The sequence below is a fragment of the Pinus tabuliformis genome, chromosome 8 (assembly GCF_031772625.1).
Source record: "Pinus tabuliformis cultivar Carrire ecotype Pingquan chromosome 8, CPIR1, whole genome shotgun sequence".
Lineage (NCBI taxonomy): Eukaryota > Viridiplantae > Streptophyta > Pinopsida > Pinales > Pinaceae > Pinus > Pinus tabuliformis.
The window spans coordinates 1,828,324,799-1,828,339,386 of NC_142294.1; positions in this window are offsets into that span (position 1 = coordinate 1,828,324,799).

Below are 14,588 nucleotides of genomic sequence, written 5' to 3' on the forward strand. Positions count from 1 at the left end.
GCAATAAGGTTCCAACACAGTGGGACTGATGATCAGGTCGCCGATATTCTTATGAAGCCCCTGGGGAATGTCAAATTTATCAACCTTATGTGAAGGACTTAGAATCATGGAGAGACCCTCTAATGAGGGTCCTGTATGAGATGGATGTTGAGATCTGGGAACTCCGGGGGACTTGGGGTACTTCTTGGAGCAATGAGCAACGATAAGGTGAGGATTTCACATTTCCCTAATGGTGCCTGACGTATAGGGTGAGTGGTTCACCTTCCCCTGTGATACCCCATGGTGGCATACGCATAGGATGAGTGGTTCACCTTCTCCTATGGCATATGAGCAAGATGAGTCATTCACCTTCTCCTTTTGGCACATCCTACCCATATAGTCTGGGACTCATGGGAGGTACCTCTCATCTCACCAATGAGTTGGGAAATGAGGATAGGGACCATAGTATTACTGATGGACACATCATGTACTACCACACTCCCTATGCTAGGATGTTGATATTGATCCGGGATCAATGGAAATTGACTTTGGGTCGATAAAGAGTGGTATGACACACTCTATTATTGGAGACTGGCTTTGGGTAAGTGGAGAATGGTACGATACATTCTCGATCACTTCTTCTTTCTTCATAGTTCAGCAGAGCAGAGTAGAGACAATGAAGGTACAAATTGTCTGACAGTTTTGTAGATGTGGTTCTCCCTAGTTGAGAGGGAGTGTTAATTTTGGAAACTAGGGCCAAACTCCACATTGGACAACCCATATTTTTCTTATATTCCTCTCTCCGAGATGTGTAGGACTGATCAAAAAATCATCCCATTCTGACATGTACGAATGGAATTATGAATTTATTTTGATTATGGACAAATTCTCAAGGTCAGCCAACAAACTCATGTAGGCTCATAAGCCCAACAGTTATGTCTATTCATCCTCAATGTTTGCATATAAATACATGATGCCTACTCCTCATTTTAGACACTTCACTCACTCACATATTCTCTCTCCTTCATTGATTGGGTACGAAATTCAGAGGTTGCTCTCCACACATGCGAAGGAAAGGAAGTGTTTTCTGTTTCAGCTATTGACCAGAGTTGACTGAAATTGTAGAGGCTATTTTGACTTGAGTTGACCAAGCAGTGACATGTTTCTGTGCGAATTTGGGTGGAGGATTTTTGTTTGAGAAGGCCGTAATTTTGGGCATGAAATCTAAGGCAGCTTTGGTTCTTGTTTGACCAACATTGACTGTGTTAGGGTTGGTTGCAATATTGACGTTTGTTGAACAATTTTGACAAGAATTTTTTAGATTGTTTTTCAGCTGATTAGACTTGTTGTTGGAGGCTGAAGTTGACTGGGTTTGACTGAGCTAAATTAAGATAGAATTTTGCACTATTGACCAGCATTGAATTTTTGGTTAGGGCTTTCTATTTCTGTAGTTTCACTGATCATATTTTCACTGTAATTGGACAAGTGAATGTTATACATTGTACTCTCTCTCTCTCTGTGTGCTGAAATTTTAAGAATTATAAGAAGAATTGATCAAGGGTTTCCCCACATCGGGGTTTGTCCCTGGCTAGTGCCATATCTTATGTCCTCTTGTCTTGGCTATTCTTATACTGTTATTGTTTATGTTCTATCTACATTTTACTATCATGTTGATGTGATTGCTAAATTGGATATTAATATTGGGCTAATAAAGCAATTGAAGTAAAATTTCTCCAAACATAGAACATACCATTTTTATCCTAAAATTAACAGAAACAATAGTAACTTGATTATAGAACAACAATTTTATGGCCAAGCTAGATAAGGGAACATGTCACTCTAGTGAAAATCGAATTCTAATGAGAGCGACCTCCAGACCCTTCCTGGGTTGAAAACGCATCCTCATTCAAAGCATGGGTCATGCTGCAAAATCAAGGTATGGTCCCTGTGGACTGGTGTCTGTATTGGAGGGTGTTATCTTCTTTGTCTAACCAAGAATATTTTGATGATGCATTTTGTACCATATGGAATTGAATTATAGCTCATTCTAGGAAAAAAATGAATTGATATCCTTAATGAGGTGGCTTGCACTAGATCCTCAATGTGATATGTTTGATAACAATGATTTGGGGAGTGAGAAAGGCCATCAATACAATAGAATTAAATTGCAGGGAGATGGTAGGAGCACAAATCCGTTGAACAATCCAGAATATGGAGATAATAAATATGGTGAGAGTCTCTTTTATGATCAAGGAGTAACAAATCATATGGATGGGAAATATATTGGTTGCTTCCGTCTCAAAATGTGTGATGTGTCTTCGCATATGACATTGACATCTATATATTGAGGTTATTAGATTGTTAAAGGTTTCTTCTACTTCAATAAAAAGTTCAACGTTTTGTCCTGGCCAATGTTTGGTTGAGTAGATTTACTAATTTCATGATGAGTTAGTGATGTGTTCAATTTTTTCATTTTTAAATATGTCATAGGTATAACCCTTTTATTGGTAATTGGAAAGGTTCATGGGACTAGGAATGCCCACAATTTTATTGTCCTCCCACTTCAACAACATTTTGATTTGGATTTATTAGCAATTTTGAACATGGATACATAATAAGCATGAAATTCCATTAGATGCTTAAGCTTCAACAACACAAAATCATAAACATATTGAAACTCATCCAGCTGCAAGCATGGTTATATTGTTGGTTAATTGGAAGATTCTGAGCTCAAAAGATAAAACAATGCTTAACTTCTTTAAATGAGTTTGAGGTAAAGTAAGAACTAAAACGCAATGTGCAACTGTGAGTACCAAGAAGATCAGTAAGTTGTTTTAGGGCTCCACAAGCTTAAAAATTAGTACAAAGATAGAATGTTCATGATCAGATCCCAAAGAAATATAACTTCGAGTTGAGAAGTTACAAATATAGTCAAGCATTTAAAAGGAAATACAATTGTATCACAACACTGAGGAATGCATCTGTCTTCCAGCTAGCAGACTTTAAACAGTTCAAATCAAGTAGGCTGAGACAAGCTTCCCTACACTCATACAAACTTGAGTGGCCTGAGGAAACAAATACATCTCCAAGCAAAGTGCTTTATAAAGACACATATTTGTATTATTATGTTATGAGAGGAATTCTGTTACAAAATCTGAAAGAATCCGACTATTTTGGTTATTGAATTTGCGTTGAGTTTTTTTTCCATATTCCAACACTGTGAGGAATACATCCATCTTCCAACTAGCGAACTTTAAACAGTTCAAATCAAGTAGGTTGAGACAAGCTTCCCTGCACTCATACAAACTTGAGTGGCGTGAGGAAACAACCACATCTCCAAGCAAAGCACTTTATAAAAACACATCTTTGGTGTTAGGTTCTAAGAGGAATTTTACTACAAAATATAAAAGAATCCAACTATTTGGGTTATTTAATTTGCGTTGAGTTTTTTACTCCTCTATTTCAAGCCATTATTTCATGTTTTGAGCTTTTCAAGGGGTTGATGTTCAGTCTCCATATTGCTAGAATGTTTTTTATAAGATTGAAGTTATTGATAGCTATTGTGTGTAAAGATCATGATGTAGTTTTGAGTTGGAAAGCACAACATCGTAGATATTTTTGTGACCTATGTACAAAGCCACTGTGAGAATTCTCTTCATCTTAGGTTTGGGGAGATAAGTCAAAAATTGAACGGCTTCACAAGCTTAACAATTAATACAAAGAAAAAAATTTCATGATCAGATCCCAAACAAAAGATTACTGAGAGTTGGGAATTTGCAAAGACAGTCAAGCATTTAAAAGAAAATACAATGGCATCCCAACACTGTGAGGAATGCATCCATCTTCCAGCTAGTGAACTTTAATACAGTTCAAATCAAGTAGGTTGAGATAAGCTTCCCTGCACTCATACAAACTTCAGTGGCCTGAAGAAACAACCACATCTCTAAGCAAAGCACTTTATAAGGACACATCTTTGGTGGTATTACATTATGATAGGAATTCTGCTACAAAATATGAAGGAATCCAAATATTTTGGTTATTTAATTTGCATTGAGTCTTTTTTTGCCTCTATTTCAAGCCATTCTTTCATGTTTTGATATTTTCAAGGGATTGATGTTGAGTCTCCATATTGTTGGAGTGTTGTTTATGAGATTGAAGTTATTGATAACTATTGTGTGTAAATACTGTGATGTAGTTTTGAGTTGGAAAACACAACATTGTAGATATTTTTGTTACCTCTGTACAAAGCCACTGTGAGCGTCCTCTTTGTCTTGGGTCTTTTGATGGCAACTAAGAGAACCAGTGGAGATCCTGATGCGTTCCAGGGATTTGAAAGAATCCATCTATTCTGGTTATTTAATTCGTGTTGAGTCTTTTTATTCCTCTATTCAAGCCATTATTTCATGCTTTGAGCTTTTTAAGGGATTGATGTTGAGTCTCCATATTGTTGGAGTGTTGTTTATGAGATTGAAGTTATTGATAACTATTGTGTGTAAATACTGTGACATAGTTTTGAATTGGAAAACAAAACATTGTAGATATTTTTGTTACCTCTGTACAAAGCCATTGTGAGCATCCTCTTTGTCTTGGGTATTTTAATGCAAACTGAGAGAACCAGTGGAGATCTTGATGCGTTCCAGGACTTCTGCATGGAAAATACCAAGTCCTCTGTTTTTATCAATGGAAGGCCTTGCTTGAATACTAATGAAGTTTCTGAAACACTTCATGACTTCAAACTTGCACAACCCAAGGAACATATCACAAAATCCCTTGGAATATAGCATAATTGTTGCTTTTTCGCTATATATATTGGGCCTCAATAGTCTTGGATAAATGACGGTACATCTCCCCTCACTTCATTCACCTATGGCATTCACCCATCCCCTCTGCAAAAATTTTGCAGATCTGATATCCATAGCCCCTTTACGCTAAACCACCCCTTTACTCTAAGCCTCACCACGGCATTCACCTATGGCTTTCACCCATACCCTTTGGCAAAATTTTTATAGATCTGATATCCATAGCCCCTTTATGTTGAACCACCCCTTTACGCTGAGCCTCACCATTTAGCCCACAGAAAAATGATCGACAACCGTAGTTCAAGAGTGCTCTTCGTTCTCATTCCAATTTCATGTGTTAAATTCCTTCCACCACTACTCCTTGCGGATTGTGATAAATCGTTCCCTCCAATATTATTGATGAATTGTATAAGATAAATCATTCCCTCTAATCTTTCTGATAATTTCTTTTTAATTTCTTTTTTTATAGTATCTTAAAAGTATTTTTTGGAGAAAAATAATCTTTTTAACTCTTATATTCATGTATAAAAGGTAATTTATTGCCACAATATGTGTATATTGAATTATTTTTTATTTATTTTAATTTTTAATATTAGGTGAATCGGAAGGAATTAAGTTTTTTTTTTTTAATTTAGAAAATGTGTGGTGAAAGAAGTATTAATAGAAAATGTATGGTTAAGAGATCAATATTTAAAGAGATTTTTTTTTTAATAAGAACCATTGACTTTTATTTTGAGAAGAAAGGTTGGGCCTAACCTAAACAACCACTATTACATTGTGCTTCAACTATATGCTTTCAGGCGGTTCAGCATTAGCAGAATTCGACTTGAACCATTGGGCATTCCCAGAGAACCAGCTTGTACAATTATTTCTGATGTGGTTACATAGAGATCCTTGGTCATTGCATAGAAGCCTAAAAAATAGGGGAGACAACTTATATTCCTATTATGTTTTCCTCTGATAGGATAAGACGAGCTTGACAGTACCCAAAAACGAATCTTGCAGCATGTCAGATCTGAGTCCTCTGTGTATGGACTATTTGCTGAGCCGCTTCTTAATCTCGTTGCTTGAATATTGAATGCTTGAGTATTGGTCGCATTAACAGTGACAGACCTGATATGAGGTTCTATCTGTGATGCTAGAGCATAATTGTATGAAGGCAGTGTGATCATCAGCGTTCAGGTGTAGTTCGTTTGTATGTTGCATGCGTCAGATTTTAGACAATCATGGAGACTCAATCTTTGCACATGGAGGGTGTAACAAGGGATGCCCTAATCTTGCACTACTCGGTCTTCTATGTTAAGGAATAGGATGCTATTCTGATGCTTCATCATTCTTTGACAGAGCACCTTGGGCTAAGAGACATCCCATGTTTGCCCTTGTGTCAGCTTCCTTGTTTAGAGTTTGGAGGATGTGGTAGAAAGAGCTCGTAGTGAAATTATGCAGCAGTTTCTTGAATCTATCAAGGGTGTTATTGAGTGCTAAGCTATTGAGATGATCACCTGTGTTTAGGGTTTTTATCACAATTTCTGAATCCGCAAAGAATTGAAGGTTTTTCCCTCTATTTCCCTCAGAATGCTGGCATTCTTTGAGTAATCCTAGAATCTTTGCTTGGTTGTTAGTGCTCTGACCTAGGACCCAACTGAAGTTGTCCTCTTTGTGCCCGTTTGAAGAGTATATTACACCCCCTGCTCCTGATATCCTCGGGTTTGCTTTGGCGGCTCCATCGAAGAATATTGTAACATTGTCCTATTCTTTCCACAACTTTTGGAACTTCGACTCAGAGATCTGAAGCCACCACTCTCAGTTGGGGCAAGGAAAAGAGGGGTTCTTTTTATTGTTGGCCCTCCTCAAGGATTGACCTAGCCAGCCCATCTCTTTAGGGAGGGCACATTATATCACTTATGAGGTCGATTTTCATAGGTTTCCAACAACAGTGCTTTGGATTTGGCAACCACTACATTGGGATATTGTAATTTGTTATTGAAGATGTCTTCATTCCTAGCTAACCACATTTTCTAGCAGATGTATTTTGGAACTGCAATCTAGATTTTGGCCCATGTTGAATTGCTCTTCAATGTGTGAAGGGAGCAATCTTTCTAGGAGATGAAGAGACTAACTACTAAGAGTTGTGCTAGAATTTGAGCATTGAGCCCGAGCATTGCTTGCAACCATACTTCTTGAGTGAAGGGGAAGTCAATGAACAAATGTTCAATCATTTCCTGATCCGAGAAACAGAGAGGGCATCTACGAGGTCTGATAATTCCACGTTTCACTAAATTATATCAAGTGAGGACCCTTCTATGCATGAGAATCCAACATAGGAAGTTAATATTTGGGGGGGCGAGGGGGTCCCAAACATGTTGCCAAAGCGAAGTAGAGTGGATCTGAGGTTGGTGTTCTTGAAGAGCAGCAAAGCCCTGCAATGCTGAGTAAGCTCCAGTCTTCCCCCAGCCCCACTTGTCCCTTGAATGGAGATGCACACGAGCCAGATCTGAGATCTCAACTAGGAATAGGTGTAGTTGAGGAAGCAGTGAGTCAGGGAGGCAAAGGAAATCCCATTCACTCCAATTCCCTCCGGAGTCCCAAGAGCATATATCAGCCACCTTATGGATTCCATTATAAATGAGCCAATCACGGAAATCTACAATTTCAGGGTCAAATTTTAGGGGTTGGAGGCCCATGATCTTATCTGCCCACAGTCCAATTCTTTTTCAATTTCCAGGGGTTTTGTAGAGATGGTCCTTAAAGAATTCCTAGCCTCGACTCCATACCTTCCATAGAGTGGTACCTTTGCAAGAACCTCCTTCGTCCATATTATTTATTGAGAGCCCATGCACATACTTTTTAATTAGTACTTGACTTACAGGATGCCATTGGTTTGAGAATATTTTCTAGAGAATATTTCCTCCCAAAGCCAGATTGGCCAACCCGATGTCTCTTGCCTGAAGTCCGCCTTGAGATAGTGGCCTTTTCACTATGTCACAGCTTATTAGGTGATTTTTTTTTATTCCCCTTTCCTCCTTGTCGTAGGAAATTTCGAATCATCTTGGATAGTTGTTCGCTGATCACTTTTGGAGCTAAAAGAAATGAAGCCTGAGAGATTGGAAGGGAGGAGAGAACAAATTTTACAAGAATGAGCTTCCTAGCTAAGGTAAGCCACTGGCCACCCCACACAGTCATTTTTACCTTGATTTTGCTGATAATTTCCATCTAATGAGGGGCCTTGCTAGTTCCCAATGATAAAGGCAGGCCTAGGTACTTGAATTTGTCCCAAGAGGCGTAGCCTGTGAAGCCTAGGGCTTGAGCAATCCTAAGAATAGTTTGCTGGTCTACTGCCCAACCATACACAACACTTTTCCTCCTGTTGACCATAGCTCCAGAAACTCTACAGAAACATTGGATAACTTCATTGAAAGCCCTTGAAATTTTAATGGAGGCTCCTCCCATAAGGATAGAGTCATCGGTGAAAAAGGCATGATTGATTGGTATTGTTCCTTTTATCGCCCTGATGCCTAGAAGTGTCCCATTTAGCTTCTCTGTTGTAAGTTTTTTGCTTAAGGAATCTACCATTAGAATGTACAAGAAGGGGGACAGTGCGCAGCCTTGCCTAATGCCCCTTGAAGCTTTTAAGTAGTTAGGTAGCATGCTATTTACTATAGGGGCTATCCAAGGCTCTCCTATACATTCTTTAATGAATTTTATAAAATGAAAACTGAAAAAAAAAGAAAAAAAAAGAGGAAAGAACTTGGAGGAGGAAAGAATGCCTTACTCAATCAAAGGCATTAGCCATGTCCAGCTTAATGAGCATGCCTTGCTCTTGGTGTTGGTGGCTAGATTGAATGATTTCCTGCAGCAGAATCACATTGTCTAGGATATGCATGCCTTCAACAAACCCACCTTGATTGGAAGAGATGAGTTTTTCCAGCAGCAGATTTATTCTACTTGCAGGTAACTTGGTGAGAATTTTGTAGGATGCATTACATAGCAAGATTAGCTGGAATCAATCAAACGCCACTAGGTTCGCTTATTTTTGGATTAGCGCTAGGAAAGTGGAGTTTGTGCTTCCTCCCGCTTTGGATTTTTGGAGGAAGCCTTTGATCATTCAAAACAAATCAGCCTTGATGATGTCCCAACAGATTCTATAGAAATGAATGGAGAAATGAATGATGTTCCATCTTCCATATGACATTGCTGATTTCGTCTTCAGTGAAGGCCTTCAGGAGTTTTGAGTTATCCTCCTCATTAACCTTTGTTGGAACATGAGCGAGGAAGTTTTATGATTACTCATCATGATCCACACCTTCTTCTTTGTATAGCTGCTGGAAATGAGAGGTTGTAACCTCTTTTAATAGAGTTGTGCCTTTGAGGATAGCCCCATCTGTTGACGTGATTTCAACAATGTGGTTTCTAGAAAGTCTAGTTCGAATTTTCTTGTGGAAGAATGCTGAATTTTTGTCTTAAGACACAAACCAGAGATTACATTATTTGAGCCTCAAGGATTCTTCCTCCTCTCTAAATGAACGAAGAGTGCTGAGTTGGAGTTCTTGCTCATTCTGAATTTCTGAGCAGGTAATGTCTTGTAGATCCATGTCCCTTTGCAATTCGAACAACTACTTGATGTTCTACATTCTATGGCTAGTGGGGGAGACTCAAGGATTTTTTACCCATTCTTTCAAGGTTGATTTGGTGGCCTTTAGCTTTTGTTCCAACACATAGCTGGGAAATCCATGATCAGGGATGGACTAGGCCTTCCTCACAATACCCATAAACCCTTTCCTGTCTCACCAGAGAGGACTGAACCGGAAGGGGATGGGCCCCAAATTTTTCCCTTCTTCAAACAACAAAAGAATGGATTTATGGTCTAAAGTTAGCTTTGGCAGAATGTTCATGGAGATGATCTTTTTAGAGAGGAAGGTGCTTTGATGGAAGAATATGTCCAACTGGGCGGGAATGTGCTCTGCCCCAACTTTTTTCTTTGTCCATGTGTAAAACCCTGTTTTTGGCTTAAAGTCCAGTAAATCCCATTGTTGAATCAAGTCTTCCACAAAGGGCAGGAAGTGGTCCTTGCTGCAAATTCCTCCTCTTTTTTCCTTTTGGTCAAAGATTAAATTGACGTCTCCTGTTAGAATTATATTCTTGAGGGAGTAAGCATCCAAGAAATCGAACAAGGTTTTCCAACAGTCCTTTTGTTCTACATAGAGGACAGAGATGTAAAGATTAAAGAGAGAAAAGGTAATCTTACTAGCAAGTCGTCAGAGTTTAGTGTAAATCCAATGCTCTGTTTGGAAATAGCTCTCAAGTTGAAATTTGTCTTCCTCCCAGAGAGTGGCAAGCACACCGCATGTACCACTTGCACTTACTACTTTTCTGACTTTTATTTTCCATTTTACTTTGCTGACACTAAGAAGGGCATCCCCTTCTATTTTAGTCTCTTGGAGTATGAGGATCTCGAGAAATTCCGATTTCAATAGGTTTTTTACTGCTTAAGATTTTAAGGGATTCTCGAGTCCTCTGTAATTCCAGGAGACTAATTGGATTATTTACTAGTAGAGGGGTGGGGGGGAGGGGGGCAGTACCTCCCTTGGGAGGCCTGGTTCTAGTATTCATGTCGATGGACATCTCAATTGTGGGTTGACTACTTTGCATTTCTTGTCTCTCCGCTTCTTCTTCTCTTGCCTCTTTGTGAGATTTCCTCCCAACTCTTTTTGAAAGCCTCTTGGTTGTCTCATCTTCCGAGGATCTAGAAATATCTAGAGTCTTCTTCCTTGTCATTTCTTCATAGGTTGGGGAGCTAGACACACCTCTTGGAGTGTCGGTTTGGAGTGGGCCTGTTTCCTCCTATCTTTTATCTTCTTCCATAGTAATGGCTTGTTGTTGTGCCTCTTCTTCTACTGGTTCTGGGAGATTTTCTGATGTACTAAGTGTTTCAAAGGGATTGGTGGATGTGTCTACTCTTGGAGAGACTTTGCTCCCCTCCCCTTATACTATGGGTGGAGTACCACTCCCCGTGGGCACTCTATTCCCTTTGATTATGTTGTTATGCTTAGCTGATGTTGATTTTTAGACGTGAGTCCATTGATCTCCTTTCGCGTTCTCGACCCCATCCTCTACTTTCTTTTTGCAATGCCTGGCAAAGTGCCCATATCCATGGAAATGCCGAAATTTAAATGGGAGTTCCTCATAGTCTAACACTTGAATGTGAGACGAGTCGACCACTATGAGTTTTATAGCTTCACTGAGGCCTTCCTCCAAATCAACTTCTATTTCGGAAGTTTTAATACAACAAAAAGTTAATTCATGATTAGTTATTTTAATTCTACATTTCTTTCAATACAATCCATCAAATTAAATTTTAACATTGAAACAGATTCAGATATCTCTTTGTTGCTAAATTTTAACACTGCATATGGATTTAGAGACCACTTTGTCTCTAAATTTTAACACTGCATATGGATTCAGAGGGGGTATTTGAATCCATCTGCAATGTTAAAACTTAATGAAATGTAACACTTCAATATCAAAATTTCAATTTTCCATTCCTGAAGTGACACAATTAAAAATGATTATCATAAATAACTAGTTCATTACTTGTTACACTTTTTAGTTGGTCATATTTTTATTCTTGCGCTATAAGAGTTGTTTATGTTAATCATTTTTAATTTTGTCACTTATTATCTCGTCATATATTTTAGACCTAGACTAAATTAGTCATTTAAGTTAGTCTCTTTTAGTTTGGTCACTTATCATCTAGTCATATATTTTATCCCTAGACTGAATTAGTCATTTATGTTAGTCGTTTTTAGTTGGGTCTATTAATATTGCTAATTTTTTGTAGTATTTTACTTGGAAAAGTTGTGATGACTAAATTTTTTAGTCACCTAGTCACTAATTTCACCATTGTCTACTAGTGCGTTATCCTAATTATATCCAAGCCCTCTTAAGGGTTCCAAGGTATATTAATTGTATCAAGGGATGTGGACCTAATTTGCTTGGGTTTAAACTATATTCTCCCTTCATATGGTCCTTTTGGAAAAATATCAACATTGCTATATGCTCAACCAAGGATATACAAAACTGTAGTGGTTGGAGTTAATTGTTTCTAATGGCTACAAAGATATTTTGGATGATAATAAAAATGCCTATGATTTCATAGAACATCATCTACAACACTCCCACTTTGGGAAGAGTCATAGTGATCAGTGGTTTGCATGGAAACATGTACATGCTTTAATTGGGGGGAGATGTTGGGTTCAGGAATTGGCTCATCCTTATCGCATTTTGCCTCATATTTTCCCCTATTTCATCCTTAATAGTCATATCTTTTATATCTAATATCATATCTTTTGATTTAGTTATGCAAAGTATTTATATCACTCCAATCCATTAATTTTTTCTTTCATTTGAAACGATAATAGATGTTTTGGGTGTTATTACTCATAGGATTATCTAACCATCCTAGGATATTGTTACTCCAAGTTTTCATTCTAAGAATGCACTTTACTATTACTTCAACATATCTAAATGTAGTTATTTTTCCTTTATATTATTGCCAAAGGTTTGATGTTGTTTTGGGTAGCTCTTATGTACTCTATTACATAACATAGTCAACATGGTTTGTTATCTGTGTGAGCATCTCATTCTCCTAAATAGTGTGGCCAATTTGGCCATACTGGTTATGATCCCCCAATTTGGTATCTCTATTTATATAGCTTAAGAACTGAAATACTCTCAAGGCTATTCCTGTTTTGATTTATTACCACGATTGGATGTAGGGGGAATCCTGTAAAAATATATCTTCTTATCCAAAGGAGGGGGATGGCATTACTTTCACTAATATTGTGCATTGCACATTTTGAACATTACTGCAAGGTTGAACAAGTTTATGACTCATTTTATGAATTAGTGTATAATCCCCTATGATTTTTGTTTTAGTTCCCTACTAAGGAGGAAAGATCCTCCTCTTTAGTAGGGATTGTTGTGACTATAGAAGTAGCATAATTGTTTGTTTCATTAACTTAGGGGTTGTGAGTTAGATTTTTGGGATTAATATTTATTGATGTCACTGATTCTATGTATGATTAGCATATTGTTGTGATTCATAATTTTTTGTAGGATTTCCTGAATATGGGTCCATGTTACTCAATTATACCCATTGTAAGTCTTTATCTAATCATATTGTTATGATCTTACTTCCTATTATTACAAATTATTGTGGTATGCTACTCTAATCATGTGCTCACTAACTTGTTGTCACAGATCAATGATTATTTCCTCATAACATTTGATTTTTGTTACTTATGAGTGTTACACATTACCATTATGTAGTGTTCTTATAGGTAGCTAATAAAATTTAGTAATATTGTCCTTTATTGTTTCCAACCAAATATTATTGATGGGTTATAGTTGTAACATCTCATCATCCATCCAATTGGCCATGTTATTCGGGATTGGTATATGATTTGTAATTGATTTAGATGTTGAAAGATTTCATTTATTCAAGTCAGGATCATGTTGCATGGGGTGATTGAGTATTATTTATTTCCTGCAAACAATGATTTACATTTCCATAATAGAGGGGAGAGTGACTTCCTTTTTATACAAGTGAAGTTTTCGACAACTAGGTTTTAATTCCAAAATGAGTGAAGTCTACTTTTAATTTTTGAAAAGGTGTAACAATTTACAGTGAGCACTAGGCTTTCATGTGGGTTGTGTTCTTATTGAAGAAACCATGATAGGAGGTAGTATATGAAGTACTTAATGTTAGTTAATAATTGTTTCCTACACACATTTGTATGATAGCCTTGAAACAAATGCTTCTTGGCTGATAATTTATGTTAAGTTGATGTATTGTTTTTAACAAGACAATGAAAGTCACCAACATTAAAATTATAGTTTTAAAGAAAATAAGAATTTGAAATTCAGGAGTATTGATAAAAATGTGGCATATGGGTAGATGAATAATAGGAATATGTAAATTTAAAAATTTAAAAATTTCCATGAGAATCCAAGTGGCAACACCCAAAACTCCTATAAAGTAAGACCAAATTATGAGAGACTTACTTTTTGGATCCTTTGTTGATTAGATTTACCAATATTGAATTTACCTAAAATGTGAATGATTGAGCATTGTTGTAAGTTTTGTATGTGGAGATCTTAATAGAGTTGGAACCTCTAAGATTGTGAAAAGCTCTTCTCCATTGATAGAGTATTATTATTTCTCATATATGGGAATGAGAGTACCCAAGGTATAGGAAAGGAGGCTCACTAGTAAATCAACCACATTATGCTAAGCATGAAAATCCATGTTACAATGAATCAATATTGCAAGAATTCTATATTAGATTATTATACTAAATTTTATTGTCAACCCAAAAAATAGTTAGTGTCCATATTAAATTATTGATATAATTTAAATGTTATGAAACTTGTTATGTTATTTCCTATATATAATAACATTGTTGATAGAAAATTTATATATTATAAAATCATCCATAGAAATTTTATTAGTGTACGATTCAAGAGGCCATCTAAATTCAATAAATTTTAATACCGTCTCTCTTTGAAAGGATAATTTTCAGTTGTATAAGATTTGATAAAATTCAATATCACATTGTTATAATATATATATATATATATATATATATATATATTTTTTCATAACAATGTTTTAGCTATAACTCGTAATTCCATAGAACTAGAATAATAAATTTTGGATCTAGAGGTCTTTATTTTCCATATTTTCCAAATTTTAAAGAAATACGTATTCTGGTTAGCTCTTATTGAAAGCTATATAGAATATACGTTTCA